The 6,748-nt window shown below is 33.6% G+C and overlaps 1 long non-coding RNA gene across 1 annotated transcript in view; it reads right to left on the bottom strand.

The window, feature by feature from the left end:
• The window catches only part of LOC110267557, an 8,871-nt gene continuing 3,913 nt past the window's right edge, over positions 1,791-6,748 (bottom strand). Inside the window, exons 2-3 of the long non-coding RNA XR_002355308.1 lie at positions 4,079-4,086; positions 1,791-1,978 (exon numbers count right to left, since the gene is read on the bottom strand). This is a non-coding gene — a long non-coding RNA (uncharacterized LOC110267557). The remainder of the gene's footprint in view (positions 1,979-4,078; positions 4,087-6,748) is intronic.

Here is a 6,748-nt window from a genome sequence, read left to right as displayed (position 1 = left end):
TTGATATGGCTATGGCAGAGTGTCAAAAGCATGTTGCTAACTCATCATCTAATGCCAATGAGTTAGATAATTTGCTTACATTAGAAGATGGTGGTAAAGATGGTGGTAAAGATGCATTGTCCATTTTTGTAGGAGGCTGTATAATAAGCATTCAAGATATTAAAAGTCCTCCTTATTTGTCCGCTAAGGGTCATCCAACAAATAGGCTAGGATCTGAAAAAGACAAGATGATAAAAAAGAAGACCGAGGCAAAGAAGAGGAAAAGTGAGATAACCAAAAAAGAGATAAAATATTATTTTATATTATAAATTTATAAGCTCATCAATGCTGAATTGAAGCCAACAATTTTGAAAAAGAATTCTCCAGCCTTCTTGTTTTGATAAGGGCGGTGTATAAATGATTATTGTAATAATTTGTGTAGTACTTTTGAGCTGCCTTTCGTTTTTGGATGAAATCATTGTAATGAAAATTCTACTTTACTATTTTCTTATTGATGAGTAGTGCATGCATGGCACTTCTTGCTGCAGTAACACAAAATAATGACTACTTTATTTAACATTTAAACTTTAAAGGATGAATCAAATACATGTCAATGCACTACTTGCGAGAAGGACAATTCAATCAAGAGGAGAATAAACATGATAGAAATGGAGGTAAAAAAGACACATAGACATACTATTTTTCATGAATTTATTTTTGTTAGCCATGCTGTTTTTTTACAATTATTTAAATAGACTTTAGATGTAGAAACTACTTTCTTAAGGTATATATAAAGGATAATCGGTTGTACTTTATAGCCATGCTGTTATTACTTACACTTGAGTGATAGCTTTTTCTATTGTATATAAAGGATAATCAACATATTGGAGATAGTCAAAGTCTCCCTTTCAACGAACAGGTTGATCCAATAGTTTGTGATTTTTGTGATTTATAAACATATGAATTTTATACATGTGATCTAATATATTTGTTTTTTCTTTTAAATTGTTTCAGTTTCAAGATGCTAACTACCATGTTAATGAGGGATTTGAATCTGATTCGATGGGAGGATCAATGGGAGGATTCATCACTACAAGAAAAATACCCATTCAGGTACACTTGAAAAGTGTAGCCAAAAGTGAAAAAAAATGATACCTTAGGCTATAGCTACGCTTTCTGGGCTACGGCTACGCTTTTTGGGGTGATCCATATTCGGCCGTTGCCTATTCTCAAAGGCTACTCTTTTCTGCACCAAGGGCTACGCTTTTGGCGTTTGGAAATAGGGTGCGCTTTTCAAGTGATGTTGTCCAGGACCAAAGGCAACGCTTTTCAGCTTCCATTTTTGCTAGAACATGCTACGCTTTTCAATGCTACTGCATCACCTGTAAAGCGTAGCCACATTGTATACCATGGCTACTTTTTATAAGTGTAGGCTTAGGTCCCTCTTTTTTTTTGTACACTATAGCTACTGTATATAAGTGTAGTCTTAGGTCTCGTTTTTTTTTTTCTGTAATATATATATATATATATATATATATATATATATATATATATAAAATTTTCTAATAATTATTAATACAACATAATAGTTAATAATATGATTACATGTATAATAATTCTGTATTTTTATTTAAATGAGTTGAATATTATAAAATAAAAATAAATACATAATTATACTAAATAATTTCTTTAAATAATAAAAATTATCTCTAACCAAAATATATTTATAATAATGATCCAAAAGTACTAGAATGAAATTAATTGTAAAAATTCATACATCTCACACTAAAGTAAGCATAGCCATATCAAAATAACCATAATATCACTTAGAATTTACTAATAATACTCTAACAAAAAACATATCCTACATACATAAGTATCTTCTAATAAAAGTCATTAGTCAACCGTACATGTAAAGATTCTAAATAGTACTCTATCTTAGCCAATAAACCACAATAATAATCAGCTTAATTTTCATTGCTTAATCTTCATTGTTACCCTGCATAATTACCCTGTACTCGTTTATCACCCAATACCTCTGGATTAGCCTCTACAATGATACTAACCTGCTCATTATATGAAATGAAAGAGAAAATTAATTAAATGCCAGGAAACAATAAAAAGCAACTCATTTTCACAAAAGAGCAGTATATTTTTAGAAATTGACTAGACTTACAGCTCGTAAAGCCTTAGCCCTGATAATTGGAGAGTTCTCCCTCAGGCTTTCCTAGATACATAGCAAAAAAAAATAATTAAACACGATGAATTACATTTTATTTGGAAAATCATGGAAATGGAGAATATCAACTAACCAGAAGCACGTGAATAATCTTATCAAATCCTTGAAGTACAAACCAGCAAACAAACAGATGGATATCATCAGCAGAAATGACATCTTGAAGGTAATTCAAAAGCAACTATTGAACAATTTCATGCTTTGAAATTTCAGAATCTTTTGACGCATTACGTTTCTTTGTCACGTCATCCTTACATCGAGAATTGCAATATGACTGTAATACAAGCAGTTGCTTATGACAGATGCATGTCTGACAGTACCAGTTCTGGTTGGAAACTTCATGTTCTTTAATACCCAGGTAGTCAGTGTGGAAGGGTCTCTGGCAGCTATTTCATATCAACAAATTGTCGGTACTACCACCCATACAGACACAACAAGAATCTTTTGGATATTGCTGATTAGCACTATCCTGACCATGTAAATCCTGAAGTATCCAGAACTTCTCCTGGCTACAAACCAAAGCATCACGCTTCAACCTTGCAGCAATTGTACCAAGAATATCAATAGTCATGGAACGTGTAGAGATATCCTTAGATTTCGGCCCAGCATTCTGAAGTAGTACGACACAGAGAACCTGAAACAATTCTAAATGTAAACTAATCTGATATATTTAGCAAATCAGTAGTAATACATCCAGATACCTGCACACCCAATGAATATAGACACACACACACACACACACACACACACAAAGTTACCTCCAAAATGGGAGCTGAAGCAGGATACTCTGGCAAATGAAGCAAGATGCAAAATCAAAAAGAAAATTCAAACGAAGCAAGCAACATAAACTCAAAAAATTAACTTTAACTCCTATCACGTACTATTCATACAGTAAAATAAAAATGTTCACTCAAACAGAATTAAGAGTAGATTCATAAGATAATAAGCCTACTCTAAATTAAATAAATAAGATACAATACTACAGTATCTATTTGATTGATCACTTACTTTTTCTCTTATCAACTTGTTGGTTTTTTATTATTCTCATTAAAGCTGAATGCAAATTTCACAAAATCATGCCAATCAGCTTAATTTCAGGTGCAAAAGGGGAAAATGGCATTGCTTTAAATAGTAAAATGAGAATTATCAACCTAAATTGTAAATTAAAAATGAATTGAGATAGATATATCAATTTTGCACCAATATCACCAATACAATTGATGGACCAAACATGAATCCCCTGGCTTAATCTATTTTTGGCGAATCGGGAACCCAAAAAAGAACCTATAACCCTAAAACCCCCAAATTAAAAACCATAAAATCAGAATCCTAAACCGCAGGAAACCTTCTCACAAAACCAAAGTCAATTCATCACAAATTGAATAAAGAACAAAATTAGAATTCAAGATTACTAATAACAAGCAATGCTCAAATGCAATTATGCACGAGAAAGCTTCTAACACAGACAGCACAGCAGAAATTGAACCAGACATAGGAAAACCCTAATTAAATATGAAATTGTGATATAGAATCCTAATTAAATTTAACCCTAATTGCAGAGTATAAAACAATTTTTTTTCAATTGGCAATTTTACTATGGTGGTACAGGGTGATCAGCAGAGCATATAAAAGTGCCGTTAAACATCCCACTTTCCTTATCATGTGAAAGAAGTTCAAATGAAGGACCAAAATAGTGCCCAGAGAGATCTTCCACTACCTGCACAATAAAATGGACTTTAAGTGTCAACTGATTAATCAAAACAGATGTACAGGAAAGAGAATAAAAGAAAGATCATAACTGAGGGCTAAAAACATTATGAAGCAGGCAATGAAATTAAACAGCATTCCCTGTAGAAATTGGACCTGAGTGGCTAACCTTACACTGGGGGCCTTCTTCAAAAGGAAGATTGAGCCCAGCTGCAACAACTTGAGCCGTGTGTTTTGTTCTTGACAATGGGGATTGGGAACCCTAATTTCCTAAATCAGACAAAAAAACTAAAAGCCTACCTATTGTGATGAGGGAAAGCGAATCGAGCAGGGATGGATGGAGCAGAGGTGGCACGAGTAACAAAGGAGATGCGGTGCACAAGAAAGCAGCGGCGAGCAAAGAAGCAGAAGAGCACAGCGAGGCGGTGGTGCGACATAGGAGAATTGCAGCGTTGTTGTGTTGTAACAGAGCCACGGTGGTGGTGTGGTGTAGCAGAGCCGCCGTGTGAGGATGTGGTGCAAGGAGAAGAGGAAGGTATGGACGAGGTTGAGGAAGAGAGGAAAGAACTCTCCTAGCTCTTAACTTTCTGCGAAAGGAGAAGGAGGGCGCGGGTGTTAAAAAGGGAAAAAAAATTCTAAGTGTTATAGCACGCTTATATTATAAAACGCTTACAAAGCGCACCTAAAGCCTAATGATTTGGCTACTCTTGAAAAGTGTCTTCTTTGGTGAGACATGTGTACCCATAGATATTAAGATAAAGCTACGCTTCATAAGTGATTTTTATTGTATCTAAGGCTACACTTTTTAAATGATGCCACAATTGTATTTTCTATTCTCATATAAAATGGTAACACGAAGAAAAGCGTAGCCTATTCTATGAATAGGCTACGCTTTTCAAATGTAGCTTAAAAAAAGTGTGGTTGAATGGGTATTTTTCTTGTAGTGCATGTCTTTATTGAACTCAATCCATTCATCCCAATTCTCAAATGTCGATTGATAGCAAAATAATGTCGAACCAAAAAGAATATTATTTGGCAATACATTAAAGAGTTCAATTAGATGATGATTCATGAGACAATTATTATTTTGGACAAGAAATAATAAAAATTGATTAGTTTCATGTGTGCAAACTGTCTTGCTCATCATAGTAGAATGGCAACTGATGATGATGATGATGATGATGATGATGATGATGATGATGATGATGATGATTCATCACTACTTTCAAACTCCAATACAGCAGCTTGTTGTTCCTATTATTCCATTTATCAATAATAATAATTAATGTGTATATATAACTATATACACATTAATTAAGGTGAAGCTTCAAGCTTTGTCAACGAAACTGCGATCGTCGAAGAGCGTATCCGGCTAGTTCCTTAGAGAGGAGTGTGAGAGAAAGTCATTTGTAATAGCGCATGAGACAGTTCTGGTATAAAAACACATGCTAGCTGAATGATGGTTAGATCTTGTTATATTTGCTGGTCCCTGAGAGTTTCCGATATATAATAATCACAATAGGTGGTGGAAATCGAAATAAATCGCACTGGTTCATTATATGATGGCTACTAGTAAAACGCATTAGTTCCTAAAGCTTACTTCACATGTAAATCGCAATGATGGCAATTTTTTTGCGATTTACAACTTATAGAAAACCGATTTAAGTGTATTCCAATTTACATTTTGTGCATAAATCACAGCAATTGATGGAGATTCTCGTATTTTTTTTTTAGCCATTAGTGCAATTTATACACTCCCTAAAATAGATTAAACCAATACTTGTTATTTCTTTTGATTTACTTGTTTAAAAGTAAATAGGTTGTTGCCACTAAGATTTTGGTGGTTTGATTTAATCAGAGGTATATATATGTACAATGTATTAAGATATGTATATATAAAGTATTTTATACATGTATTAAATTCATTATTTTTTATTTTTAAAAATTAAAAATTCATTTGCTGATTGAAATTAATGAATACACTTGGCACCAATTAATTGAAACATGTAAGAAAGGTATATAATACCCTCAAATTAGTTGGGTATGAAAGAAATCACCTTAAAATAATATGTAAATTATTTTTTATGATGTATCATATTTTAATTGGATATTTGCTTTTAATTTGAGTTACTATCTTAACTATAGTTATATTATAATGTAATTAAATTTTTAAATGAGTAAATGTATAATTTATTAAACGATTAGAAACTGATTTTTTTTTTATTTTTCAAATCACGTTAACGGTAGCCCTAATCCTAAATTCTTCTTCCTTGTTCTCTCTCAATGTCACTCAACAACTCTTCCTCACCAGTCAGACTCTCCTGAAGTCTCGAACGGCTCGAACTCCAGAGTCCAGAAGTCACGATCGACAACTCCTCTGATTCCTCTCGCCAGCTCCAGTGCGTTTCCAACACTACGCAGTCGTGTCTGTGGTTTTCCTGCTCTGCGTCGTCACGTCTCCTTGCTCCGGTGCGCCTCTCGTCATCGCGTCCTCGTCCGTTACTGCTGTCCCTGGCCAGAGTCTATTTCACCGTACTTGGACAGGTTGTTTTTGAAACTTTAGTTATTCAGTTGGCTTATAATTTGATTACAATCAATGAGGCGGTGCTACTTGGGAGGCATGATGAGAATGGATGAATGGGGGAGGAGCGAAAGGTCGAAAGCCATTACAGAAGGTTAGGATACATTTTGTGAAAATGATTTGGTGAAAAAACCATGTTTCCATTTTTAATACTTTAAAAAATTGCATAATTATCTATTTTAAAAATTAATTTAATTATAAAATACTCTAATTATAGTTAATCTAATAACTGATTAAAAAGTGAC

The sequence above is a fragment of the Arachis ipaensis genome, chromosome B10 (genome assembly GCF_000816755.2).
Source record: "Arachis ipaensis cultivar K30076 chromosome B10, Araip1.1, whole genome shotgun sequence".
Taxonomy (NCBI): Eukaryota; Viridiplantae; Streptophyta; class Magnoliopsida; order Fabales; family Fabaceae; genus Arachis; species Arachis ipaensis.
Note: the sequence above shows the minus strand (reverse complement) of the source record. Positions and strands in the feature narration are given on the sequence as shown.